We start from the raw sequence: 15,000 nt of genomic DNA, 5'->3' as shown, positions 1-15,000 counted from the left end.
CTCTCTCTCTCTCTCTCTCTCTCTCTCTCTCTCTCTCTCTCTCTCTCTCTCTCTCATATTTATAAGAAGAATTAATGGCTTGTTTTGGACCCTGAAATGCGGCAAATGTTCAATTCTTAATTGCTAACCAGCGAACAGATGTCTAAGGTCTCAATAATTTTTCGCCTCAAAATTCTTGCTCTGATACATATAGAAATATTTGCATGGCCTTATATGTTTGCGTAAACACGCGTTCAACATAAACCTGCAAGCACATGCAAACGTTTCAGATATGTTTCCATATTTTATAGTTTTCGTCGTTAACATCACACACAGCTAGCTGACAGGATAAGCATCAACCACTCAACAAATGAATCCTTCTCTGAGTCTGTCCGTCTGTCTACCAATCTATCTTCACACACACACACACACACACATATTATATTATATATATATATATATATATATATATATATATATATATATATATATATATATATATTATATATATTTATATATGTGTGTGTGTGTGTGTACACATTTACATACATGTATATACATATGTTATAATTATACACTTTTCCCCTCTGAGGGCGTGGATCCTGAAGGTGTTAGTTACTCTTCCGGTTTTCGGCGCCCTGTTTCATTGATGTTCAAGGAGCTTGTGTGGCAGCAGCGTCTTGCTCCTTTTGTTCGTCACTCATCCAAGTGTTGCTTAACTGCTCCGTTCGAACGACCATATGACAGAATTGATATAAGTCAGTGGTGAGGGTTTTGATAGCATATGGTATGGAAGTTGTTGAAAGCAAATAGACGTTATCATGAAAAAAGGAGAGTATGTGTCTGGAAGTATAGACAGGAGTGGGACTGACTAGCTTGGTGTAAAAGTGGGTGTGAGACAAGGTGCATTGCTTGTTTATATCTACCTAGTATCTTTACCGTTGAAGTGATGCGAGAAATCAAGACCAGGACAGGTGGTTAAGCGTCAAGTTTTGGCGATAAGAAAATGAGTCATTAATGTAATTTAGAAATGTTTATGTTTGCAGGTTATACGGTCAATACTGGGGATCATGAAGAGAAACTGCTGAAATGAGTGACAGAGTTTAGAACCATTTTCAAGAGGAGACAGTCAAAAGTAAAGAGCAGGAGTAAGGTCGTTGTTTGAGATTAAGCTGGCCTTATGCTCTTGCTCATAGAGCAGCCCGTAGGAGTAAGGTTATGAGGGTAAATGGAAACTGCCAAGATAGAGCAGTGAACGTTAATGTGGATAGTGTAAGAATGGAACTTTGTTGATTTGTTTAGGTACACAGGGTTAAGGAAAATGATGCGTGGTAGGATGGAAGGTAAGCTAAATCATGAAATAGGTGAAAAAAGTAAATTAATAGGGTATTTCAGAAGATTATGTATAGGGAATGTATAGGATTGGTGCACCACCTCTCCTTAATGGAACTGACGTTTAGATGTTGAATTGGAATGAACGGAAATGAAATTTTGTAAAAAAATAAAAAAATTGTTTGCCTTCATAAGAGAGAGAGAGAGAGAGAGAGAGAGAGAGAGAGAGAGAGAGAGAGAGAGAGAGGTTGCAGGTGTATGAACACAACTTATTGCGAAGTATTCGACCGTTTCCCGTAAAATAATGCTATATAAAACGAGTTACCTACAATTCGTAGTGCTAATGAAATAACGAGAATTTGAAAGTTTGACGGTACAGAACTACTATTTTATAGTCAAGAGACAGCATTTCTGATTTATCTTCATACGAGATAAGACTCGTAGAGCGCTAATAAATGAAGATCTTCACATAGCCGACCAGGTGAAATATTTTCCGAAACAGAGCGCTAAACATTTAACCTTTTTGCAAGAGAAGAATATCTCACGATAAATCAATGCACTGAAGATGAAATTCTGTGGAAAAATGTATGAGTGATTTCATAGATGCAAATATTCCCTTTAAACTCCCCAAAAATTACTTCTTATAAAAAAACATAATTTCTTTCTTATTTTATTACACGTGATGATGTCTCAGTTTATGACTGCAATGATTTCCCCGCTGAGCTTTTATTGTTTGATAACGACGCCATGAAGTCAGCATTTATAGTTGCCGCCTTTTGCCAATGAGAAATGTTTGTGGAGACGGATGTCTGCCTGCCTGTCCCCTTCATCTTCTCCCTCTCCCTACCCTCCCCTTTCCCTTTCTTTTTTTATCCTCCTTTTCCCCGTTCCGTCCCCTTCCTCCTTGTCCGACGGTAGAGAAAAACGACCGCCGGAGGGCGCCTGTGTTTATATGACAGCCGAAATGTCTTTTGTGAACGACATGGAGACATAATAAACATCTGGAAAAACATCCCAGAGGTACCAGAGGTTATGTTTAGTCGGAGATTGTATCGTCTCCGCTTTTGATATCTGATATACGGGATGATATATAGGGGTGCTGCAGGGCCTCCAATTTACATAGATGGCCTATCCCAGCCGGCAGACAACTGCCCGTGTCCCCAATGTTTTATCGGCACTTTTTCATCATGGGGCATTTTATCACCATTTGGGACGTGCAGACGACAAGACTTTTAGCTGAGGTATTCGTAGATTCTCTCTTTTATTCCAGTTCAGTTTTTTACTATCATTATTTTTGGCTTTTGAAAGACGAAAGTCACAATGACATTTCAAAACGCATTGTATATTGAAATGCGAGGGAAAATCCGTACTTGTTAAAAACCAAGGTCAGCGAGATGGACAGGATGATATTCCTTTCTAGCCCAGGACCGAAGACACGGAAGAAAGGCAGGAACGTATAAGTCATGAAACAAAGAAGCAGGACGAGAGAATAGGTGGTCATATGGGTGTTACGAGGCCGCCTCAGAGGAGTCATACCCTCCTTGATTTTCGGTGACCAGCATCTGACAAATTTAACGTAGAAAAGATAGAAATATGGGAAGAAAATCAGGAAAGGGGGGTGTCTTTAATAACTTCGGAAAAGAATATAATATATGGAATCGCAGTGCTATCTTTTTATTGATCAAGTACAGTATATGTTTCATTAAAAAATTTCTTACTGGGAGTGATTCGAAAACAAGACAAGCTGCAGAAATTTATTACATATACATATAAATCATTTATATATATATATATATATATATATATATATATATATATATATATATTATACATAATATATATGTATATATATGTGTGTGTACATTATATATGTATATATATATATAAATATATATTTATTTATACATATATATATATATATATATATGTATATACATTTGTTTACGCATATATGTATACAGATGTATGTATACATATACTTATACATATACACGTATATATACATATATAGATATACTAAAATATATATTCGTTTGTGCGTGATGGGTATGAATACATAGAGAGAATTACTTATCTAAGAAACATGGAATTTGACTACTCGAATTTATAGTTTGTTGAAAAGGGTCACGTCAGTTGTATTTACTTATTTATTTCTTTTCGTCCCTTTCTGAGTAGCTGTTAATAACAGGAGACAGAGTTTTATGAAGCTTATAAGGGCCTGCAAATTGCTAAGTAATCATTATCATGTACGTAGAGAAAAATATTTGGTTAGAACTTAAAAATGAAACTACCCTTTGTAAGTCTGCTCCTCTTTTTCAGAATTTTAACTTGTATTTGAAGCATAAAGTAATCAGTCTGTCATTCGTAATGAGAATTTCCAAGACCCTTAGAGTGCTCTTGGTGGTTCTTTAACGGTAAAGGAGATGTCCCACTTTACACCAAGTAGAAAAATTTAATTTGTGCTTGTTGGTGTTTTATTTTCATCAACTTATGACACATATGGAACTTCAATTTTGCTGTCAACACACACACACATACACACACACACACTAACACACACACACACACACACACATATACTATATAATATATATATATATATATATATATATATATATATATATTTACACTTAGTCTGCTAAATAAAGGAAAAGTAGTCGAAAGGCCTAACAGAACTCCACCGTTTCTCTTTCCTTCGTGGATTTTGTCTTTATTTATATATTCATCACGTTTTACATTGTTCCTTTTAGTTTGTAGGACTTTTAATATTTGTGAGTTCCTTTATTGTTTTATCATTGACTGTTATTTATGTCTCTTTGCTCGTTCATAGACTGATGATGCACAGAGGTTTTATGTGCGAAACGTTTCATGGTAATAAACTTGATCCCTTTTACTCATTGTATCATGGACACCTTCTGAAGCTCATAATATAATATAGATATATATATATATATATATATATAATATATATATATATATATATATATATGAACGAGCAAAGAGACATATAACAGTCAATGATAAAACAATAAAGGAACTCACAAATATTAAAAGTCCTACAAAACTAAAAGGAACAATGTAAAAAAACGTGATGAATATATAATAAAGACAAAATCCACGAAGGAAAGAGAAACGGTGGAGTTTTGCTAGGCCTTTCGACTTCTTGTCCTTTATTTAGCAGACCAAGTGTAAATATATATATGCACGCAAAATTGAAGAGTTGATGAAAATAAAAACACCAGCAAGCACAAATTAAAATTGTTTCTACTTGGTGTAAAGTGGGACATCTCCTTTATATATATATATATATATATAAATATATATATATATATATATATATATATATATATATATATAATATGTATATATATATAAAGATATATATATATATATATATATATATATATATATATATATATAATATATATATATTATATATAACATCCTTACAGCTGACTTGCCGCATAGTGAAAATTGTTACCTGTAGTCAGAGTCAGCTACATTCACCTTTCTAAAGAAACTGCCAGCTGTCAGTTGTAGAAGACAGTAATTTGAAGATTATCTCACTGCACATGGCCAGCCACTAAATGAAGGCAGACCAAACCAGGTGTTCTTTTGATTAATCATACCTAAACCTGAATTGCTTATATTGATTAACTGGTTTTATTTAGGATTCATAAGCTTTGCAAAATTATTTTTAGTGTAATTAAATCAGGTCTCCAAAAATCAAATAAAAAAAAGAAATTAAATTCCTTAAATGTAGTCCACATTCCTTCTTGTTGCTGTGAGATTCTTAAATTAATTCTATGAACTCTGGTATCAACCAGTCAGCGCCATGTCATCGCCAGCTTTCTAACATAATTCTTTTGGTTTTCCCTTTATGCAATTTCCTTTCCTAAGAATTCGCGGGGAGTGATAACGGTATTTCCATGGGCTATATATGTAATGACCTGTTTTTCCTTTCATAATTCTATTTCTCTGTGAAGTTGCATTGCATGATGGGGTGTGTTCCCTTCCGGCGAATTTATGTCGGAGAGAACCACTACAATTTCGTAAATAATGTCAAAGAGAATCACCACAATTACGACAATAATAGCAATGACGATGACTGCGCTGACGTCGACTCATGTAAGGTCACAGCAAGACTGAGAGATATTTCCTGCTTTCTTCCTCTTCTTATTTTCTTCACTCTATGGATGGAAATGGAGATATTGAATCTGAAGGTTGTAAGGTGACTTACATAAGGGTGTTCTTACTTACACGTCGTGAGGGGAAAGGTTAAGACTAAAAGCCCTCTCCATAAAGACGAGGCTTTTACTCTTCCCTGGCGGAGAAACGGAATGTGCTTAATTTTTATCGCTAATTAAGTCTCCATTTGGTCCATGAGAGTGTTTCTTCGTGGAGTTCGCCTCTATAAAAAGATTCTGCACACACGCTCTCTCTCTCTCTCTCTCTCTCTCTCTCTCTCTCTCTCTCTGGATCATTGTATTTTCGGCTGTTCTTTCAACTACTAACAAATATTTTTCATGGCCTATGCTGAAGTAGGGCTTTTGATGTTTGCTGTGGTATCTATTGTTTGAGTTGTGTAGTTTTTGTTGTTAACAATTTATGTAAGCAGAATTTTTTCTATCATATTCAGATAAAAAAAAGCTTTATATTTGGACATGGATTTGAAAGTCTTTATATCTGGACGTGGATTTGAAAGTCTTTATATTTAGACGTGGGTTTGAAATAAAGTATAAAATGCACTCAGTAACTTTGAAGTCTCTCTCTCTCTCTCTCTCTCTCTCTCTCTCTCTCTCTCTCTCTCTCTCATCGGGAGTGTTTTAGGGCACAAAGGACGCACACAAAATGGCCCTGTCGTCGCATAAGGCAATCGACCACTGACGGAATGTAGTGGTGGCGAACGCCTTTGATGCCATCTGGCGGCGACGGTATCGACAACACGTAAGAGCCGGTATCGAAAACAAGGATTAAAAACACGATTGCGATTTGTTTGCAGTTGCTGGTAACTCGTGTTGAAGGAAAGTGGCATTGTATCTCAATCCGTATGCATTCATATTTTTTGAGAATTACAATTGAATGGCATAGCAAGGCATGCCTTCATTCATAATTTATGAAAGTTTTAAAACTAAAAGAGATCTAAGTATTCTGTCTTCAGTTGCATAAAAGCTGAGCTGATTTTGAAAAGTGACTCTGTTCTTAATTGTACAGATGATATAGAATTATGTATAGTACTTTATACAGTTATTAGCAATGATAAAATTGCTGAAAAATAATAATGAACTATACTATTCAGCAGTGGAAAAAGTACATTTGTCATTATGTAGTACTCTTCCATATTTACTACAATCACTAGTAAATATTTGTGAAAATAGCCCTCTTTTTACGTTCTAAGTTTTCAGTACAAATTCTGGATTAATAAGAAAAAAAAACCATTTTTAAATCTAATTGCACAGGTGTTGAATGAGGGGAAACTACTTACGGGAGATGCGGTCACTCGTAATAGTACAAACTTTGCAACATGTCAACGCTCACATGTGTTAAATTAAGATTGTTTTTACGGGTATAATTCGCTGAAATGATCAGCAGGATATCTTATTTAGATGGGTGAAGAGGTGGTAAAACGAAGATCTTCATTTTGCGGAAAGCATTATGCATGAGATTGCTGGAAAAAGAGATTAGTAGCTAATTGTGTGGTAGACTTTGGCACGCTGCTGAACCTTATGTCAGCATACGAAACAGTTGATATTTCGGTAAATTGTTAAACACTTAAGTTCATTTACGAATCGGCAGTTGAAGAGTATACATGGCAGTGACTGTTGCCATGTAATTTCTGTGGTTAGCGTCTGATAATTGAAGCGGCTTAAATATGAATATATTATATATAATACATCATACATATTTATATATATATATATATATATATATATATATATATATATATATATATATATATATATAATAGTGTGTGTATGTGTGTGTGTTTATTATATATAATATTGTTTTGAAGAACAGAAAAGCAGTCTTCATCGGTGTTATTCCGTTAATGTCCCTTTGAGACTGCAATGGTAGAACAATTCTCAGGCAATGTCTTTGCTGCGGTTGACATTCTGAAAACAGTTTAGGTTTGCACGATATCTGAAAAAACCGTTATGTATTTTACCCCCCACGAGTACTGAAAAGGACAATATGTGAAAACGAGTTCATTTACATTCCTTCATATGTTCTCGAGATATTTTATCGGAACACTCGTGCACGCGGGGTGGGGAATAGCACACCTTTCCCCTTCGTTGGTAAAACCAAATAGGAAATTAGCTTTTAAGTCTAGAAAAATAAACAATCTTTTTGTAAAAAAAATTAATAATGAAATAAATATATAATTATAAACCAAGAGACGTCGATTTGTTCTTATTTTTCATTGAATAACGGTTAGAATAATCCATATTTGCTGAAACTCTGCTGGATTAGACAAGCCATTGCATGACCTTTCAAGCTGGCATCGTTGCTCATCGTCTCCAAAGAAGAAGAAAGAGAGTAAAAGCATTCATTTTCCAAGTGAAAAATCGAAGCAAATGTACTGTCTGGCAACAACCAATCTCTTCTCCTATCCCCCCCCCCCCTTTTTTTTTTTTTTATCAATGATTTAGTGGCATTCAATTTGTTCTGGAAGTCTCATTTGGCGCTTCAATAATTCTATAATTTATAGTTTTGTTCTCGATGAATTTACTTATTTGTTATTTGCATTTTAAGGGTCTTTGCCAAAAACGGTTTAGCGATCTTGAAGACGCTGCTCTCTCTCTCTCTCTCTCTCTCTCTCTCTCTCTCTCTCTCTCTCTCTCTCTCTCTCTCTCTCTTATTTTCTTACTTCACGAGGATTAATTCAGAAAACATATATTTGTCTGTTTATTTAATTATTTATGTTTTTATTCTTTTAATTAACGCAGTACTGAATTATCTCGAATGAATTAGGAGCAGTAAGTCAAGTAATGAAATTTACAAGTAATGTGCCTGATTTTGTTTATGACTTTCTACAGATTATATCATAATTAAATTTATTATTACTACTACTACTAATATAATAATAATCATCGTTATCATCATCATCATCATCATTATTCTTAGGAAAAGGTTGTAACATTTAAATAGGTTGTTTACTGAATAGGTTTCGAGCTTAATTTTTAGAACGTGGAGATTAGATAATTTGGCAACAAAGAACAGGACCAAAGATTTCCAGAGCTCATTCACAAGATGAAGAGGATTATCTCCGCAACTTGGCGCATGCTCAGATATTGGCAATTTATCGGTGAAGAAAGCGAAGGTTAACGCCTGATTCGTTTGTCATATTACATTTTGTGCCCAGTTAACAGTGTAACCTTTTTTAGATAGTAGTATTCCGCATTTCCTATGTGTAAAGTACAAGAACTGTACTGGTAGTATTGGTATGACGACAATATTTTCATTTTCTGTTAACTCTTTTTGCAGTTTCCTTATTTAAATTACACCCAACATATCAGCTTGGCGTGCATCAACTCTTGATGGCAATGTCGAAGATTTGTATCAGCTGATTAGGGCAAAGGTCGAAAGAACCGTAAATTAATATGATCTTTCTTCTTGCTTAAAGGCTTTGATTCTGATACCTGTGATTTGAGGACACTCATAAATGAAAATTTGGATAAAAAAGATTCATTTAATATATATATATATATATATATATGTGTGTGTGTGTGTGTCTATCCAATACATACATACACATATATACACATTAAAGTGCAAATTATCAAGGCGATCTCTTCCTGGAGAATCTAATTGATTCCACATGAACTGAATGCGGTTGTTATATTCTCCAATGATTTTCAGCTCAACTTTTTTTATATCCTCTTTACATTCTCTTTAAATATAGATGAAAGTGAACTAAATCATAACAAAAAACTTGGCCTTCTGCTTTAGAATTCTTATCTCCCCCTTTTTTCATCCTCTTTCTTTCTTTTTCCTTTTTTTTACCGATGTAGTGTCCAATTGGTACCGGTTTGCTTAACCCCTGTGAAGCTATATTGCATATAATTATTTTATTGCTGTGTTTTAGAGGAAGAAGTCGATGGGTGTTGTTTTTATTGCGGTTTGAGGATTATTGCCTTGGACACGAATTCTCTCTCTCTCTCTCTCTCTCTCTCTCTCTCTCTCTCTCTCTCTCTCTCTCTCTCTCTCTCTCTCTCCCCGACTTTTCACCTAGTTCTTACGTAGCATTTTACTTCATTATTATTAGTGCTATTTTTCAGGTTTTATTAATGTCCTGCATAAAGCTGCACTCATAAGCGCTTTTGAAATTTCGGCATAATTTTTGGCTTTTTACAAGAAATTTTTATCTTTTTTAATTGGTTCTGATATCATTAAATCTAACGTATACGTCTGCTGTCTTATAATCGTGTACTACCCAGTTTGTCCGACATTATATAATTCTAGCCAGTTGATTTATTCAGCCTCCTAGCGGAGATGTCTATCAAAAAGAACACGAAAACTGACATTTTCTGTAAGGAAAATTTGGGAGAGCTCACCCTTTCTTCTTATCCTCTTCACAAATTTGAGCTTATTACATTTGATTTGGAGAGTTCCTGGCTTGCTTGTTACTGAACGCTTGTCTAATTTAAAGAGATACATGCCTTAAAAATACATAGGGATTTCAAAGTAGATGCCTTCACGATATCGGATTTTAAATGAATCTTTTTAAATTTGCGAAACACTTAACTCATATTAGATAATGTTTCATGAACAAAGAACTACCATTCAGTAGTTGTTGAAATTTATTTGCTTAACGCCAGGGGAATAAATACAACTAATTTAGAAGTATTTGTACAAATGAAAATATTATTATCTTGATTTGGCAATTTGGCATTTACGGACAAAAATTTTATATATATATATATATATATATATATATATATATATATATATATATATATATATATATAAATCGAGCTACAAATGTCCTTTAATATCTAATTCGCTCTACCTCGTAATTAATATATTTTCATATATGTTAACCGAAGGGGAATTTTTTAGTCGATAAGAAATTTGTCGGCTCACAGGCGAGAACCATCGAACCAACAAATTCAAGCGGCACAATGAAGCCTTAGACCACAGCGCCACCGCGCGTTGGTTCGATGGTTCGCGCCCGTGACGCCGACAAATTTCTTATCGACTTAAAAATCCTTTTCGATTAACACATATGAAAATATATTAATTCCGAGGTAGAGCGAATTAGATATTAAAGGATATTTGTATCTCGATGTATATATAATTATATATATTAAAATCTCTGTGTGTTCATAAAGGTAAATTCAGTATTGATTTAGAGGTAATTTACTCTTATAGCCAAGTTATTATAAGGACGATAACTTTGAGAATTTAAGATTTATAACATTCAAATAATCCAGTTCCTTGAAACAGAGCTAGGAAATATTATCTGTATCAAATAGAGCGCACCATTGGATAAAGTAACAGTTCGTAGAGATTTATTTTCTGGCTATCAGGACAAAATAGCCGTTTTTAGAGATGTTAGCTCGTTAAAAAGATGGATTGTAACTTGGATAAATAATGTTGGTATCCAAAAAGGAGAATGGGCGACTCATTATCATATTTGCACGTATTTATGATGGGTTGGCACGCACAACTTGATGGCAGATATTGAGGGAGGAAAATTATTGATTGTTATTTATGAAGGAAAAGCACATTCAATTCGCATAAAGAGTCCTGGAGGTTTGGGAGGCGATGGGTAATTGCTGTTATTTAAGAAATAGATGGGGGTTAATTCCAATGGTTTAAGACATTAACGAAGTTTTATGTGCGTTAGCTATCACGATGGAAGGAAGGTAGTGTGTGGATGCTTGTAATAAGTATATTATATATATATATATATATATATATATATATATATATATATAATATATATGTGTGTGTGTGTGTGTGTGTGTGTGTGTGTGTGTGTATTTGTGTGGGCGTGTGTATTTGTACGAGTTTCCCTAGTATGTTAAGAGTCGTCAGGATAGCTATCATACTGGTAATATGAAAAAGTTCTCATTGATATCATGACCCATAAACTCGAGAGAGAGAGAGAGAGAGAGAGAGAGAGAGAGAGAGAGAGAGAGAGAGAGAGAGAGAAGTCAACAGACACGATAATAAGTCACATAGAGCTGAATAGCTGGTTTAGAGGACCCCGACGTTCGAATGAGCTTCGAAGTGAAGGTGAGACTGATTAAACTAGATCCGGTGTGGTTGTTGGTCGGTTTGAGGGTCGGGGGCGGGGGGTGTTAGTTACTGAATTGGCCCCGATTGAACGGGAACAATCAAGTAGTGAAGTGGAGCATGAGTGAAAGAATGCCTTATAATGCGAGCAGAAATTAGTGGTCAAGAATAATGAAAGGGAAGACGCATTTTTGTTTTTGTTTTAGCCGTCTTCCCTCTGGATTTGGAAACACTGCTGGAAGAATCATTTATAAAAGTTCAAATAAAGGTCTTCTTAATCGAAAATTTATGTGAGTGTTGTTAAGTTATTTAACTTGCCTTTTTTTATTGTTTAATGGTAATGTATGAAATATTTGGTTAATATTTTGGTTTTCAAATTATTATTGAAACTATTTATTTTTATTTTTTAATGTTGTATTTCTTATGATAACATACCATTGACTATATTTTCTATATATTCTAGTTGCTTGTTCTTCGATGGGTAACTTCCTGATGATGATAAAACCTGGGGAGGGAGGGTTAGGCGTAGATGGGGTAGTGCCATCAGTGCACCCCACACGGTGCACTGTAGGCGTTACCTAACGTTCTATGCAGCGTCCCTTCGGCCCTTAGCTGCAACCTCTTACATTCCGTTTACTGTACCTATAAATTATATTTATGGTTCCAGTTTAGTACTGATTTGTAGAACGTTTTAATTCTTGTTTAGATTACATTTAAAATGTAAATCGTTGCCATTTTTATTGATGTTAACATTCAATTGGAGGTTTGATAGAATAATTTTTAGCTAATCGTTAACTGTATGTATATGAATAATTATGAATTGTTATTAATTTTTTATTGGTAACAATATTACATATACATTTTTTCCTGTGATGTTTTTATAGTGTCAGCTAATTCATGATTGTTTTGATCTTAGCATTTAGTCATCTATAATTCCACGGCATATCGCTAATGACTTTTCCTCTCCTGGGTGTGCGACCTTTTCATTTATCATGTCAAGCTACCCACCCACGCCACTTTGGCACTTGGTATCCTGAGAACATCAGAGGCTCTCGCCTAATCCTTCGAAATCACTAGAGTATTAATTATCTTCTGAGTCCGCCCCAAAAGTCGCAAAGTAATTTTACGCAAACCCCATCCCCCTCCCGCCGGCCATAAACCCCATAATCTGGGCGTGACCCACTATTTACCGATTACGAGAACTACTTGCTATAGAGCAGAAGAATGGGAGAAGGTCACTTTTGTGTGCCTGTCTATATGTCTGTCTGTTTGTCTTTCTGTCGATTCGTTAAAGATCATACTTGGAGATGTCTGAGTATTTAAAAGATCTGTCCATTCATTTATGAATTTTTTCTTTGATATGTGGTACTTTTTTATTATTACCCAGTGAATGACTGCCTCGTGTCAGTTCCACAATTCAAGTTTTTCCTTATTGGAGTGTCTTGATTTTATGATTATATGTTGCCTTGTGGATTAATTCATCGGTCTTTAATTCAATTTTTCGATTCAGTTAGTATGACTTAGAAAGTGAATCCTGTTTCTTGAAATTACGGACGAACATCTTGGGTGTGTGCTTTATATTTTTATTTATTGACCCTAACCGGCTGTTACCGTTCGCATTGATTCACTTGTGTATAGAACCCATAGGAGATACTGCCGTCACTGCACCTGACAATGTGCATTATAAGTATTCCTAAGGTGTTAGTAGCGTCCCTTCGTCCCCTAGCTGCAGCCAGTTTTTAGCTTTTTAATTTTCATCCGTTCCCGTCTCATTGTTTCAATCTCGCTGTCTAGCTTCTCCTAACTTTAACTTTATTTCCTATTGCAACCGTGAGGTTTTATCCCATTCGCACTTTTAGATCATTGTACTTCTTCATCTTCTGGATCTCTTCATCTTGCTGTCCAAAGCTACAACTCACTTTTCACTATCTAAGCGATGAATGGACGAGAGTGCCGTAGTGCTTGGCAAGGACAGCCCCTAATTTGTAAATCATCATCAAATCAGTGTAAGTTTTTAATGTATGTACCTCTGAATACATATACATACATCATACATACATTCTCCGGAGTAGTGACACCAGGAGGGTAGAGCCCTCTGGTTTACATGAAGTCTTCAGAGATGAGGTTGCTAGCCCCATGTCGTTTTCGTGGTTGACGCCCATTCACACCCAAGTCGACTGGAGATGGGCCGAGCACGGTCCATGGTCCTTATAAATGGAAGCTCTCTCTCTCTCTCTCTCTCTCTCTCTCTCTCTCTCTCTCTCTCTCTCTCTCTATATATATATATATATATATATATATATATAGATATATATATATATATATATATATATATATATATATATAAGTCGTATCACATTTCCGTGATTCATATACATATATCGAGCTACAATGTCCTTTAATATCTAATTCGCTCTACTCGGAGTTTAATATATTTCATATATGCTTAACCGAAGGGGAATTTTTTCTCGATAATAGACTTGCCTGGACCGGGGCGCGAACCCATGGAGCCTTTCAAATCCAGGTGGTGTAGTAGGTAAAAGCTTCACTGACGTTCCTGGATTTGAAAGGCTCCATGGGTTCGCGCCCCGGTCCAGGCAAGTCTATTATCGAGAAAAAATTCTCCTTCGGTTAAGCATATATGAAAATATATTAACTCCGAGGTAGAGCGAATTAGATATTAAAGGACATTGTAGCTCGATATATATATATATATATATATATATATATATATATATATATGATGTAAGTACGTATCTATGTATATTTTATATAAATATTTTTGTATTGGTATATGAATATTGCACTTTTATACCCTCAGTTTAATATGCATTTCATAAAAATCTGTTTATAACTTTATTTGTAATCATTCTTCATCAATATCGGGTTTATGTTTTGCTGATTCAGACTAGAGACATAAGTTCATTTCCTTAGAGATGAATAAGTACTTTTGTCATTTATTTCTAAAAAAAAAAAAAAAAAAAAAAAAAAAAAAAAAAAAAAAAAAAAAAAAAAAAAAAAAAAAAAAAAAAAAAAAAAAAAAAAAAAAAAAAAAAAAATACAAAAAAAAAAAAAAAAAAAAAAAAAAAAACGTCAAATCAAGACAGTTTATTCCCCTGATCTGTAGGAATGTTTATTTTTCCTCCAGTTTTTCAGATAAAAATCCAGAAAATTAAGTATGGAAAAAATAAATGAATAGGAATCATTTCATGCTATTCTAAACTTTTTTTTTTCATTTTTCAGGTATGGCGTCCCGTCTAGATATGAGAGATGGAGGTGAGGGAAGAGAGAGGTCGGGGGAGGGAGGGAGGGAGATAGAGAGGTAAGGTGACCAGAAGGATGTTTGAACGACGTAGATCACTAACTTAAGTATAGTGATTACCGCCTCTGTCAGCGATCGCCCGTCAAATTATCTTTAGGTTTATCAGCTTGCAGTAGAATTAGAGT

General features: G+C 34.6%; 1 protein-coding gene across 2 annotated transcripts in view; it reads left to right on the top strand.

Moving 5' to 3' along the window:
- Positions 1-15,000, top strand: part of LOC135223835 (uncharacterized) — a 614,631-nt gene that overhangs the window by 479,866 nt on the left and 119,765 nt on the right. The gene's annotated exons all lie outside the window — the stretch shown is intronic.

This window comes from Macrobrachium nipponense, chromosome 11 (genome assembly GCF_015104395.2).
Source record: "Macrobrachium nipponense isolate FS-2020 chromosome 11, ASM1510439v2, whole genome shotgun sequence".
Classification (NCBI taxonomy): Eukaryota; Metazoa; Arthropoda; class Malacostraca; order Decapoda; family Palaemonidae; genus Macrobrachium; species Macrobrachium nipponense.
The sequence above is the reverse complement of the archived record's forward strand: the minus strand, read 5'-3'. Positions and strand labels throughout refer to the sequence as shown.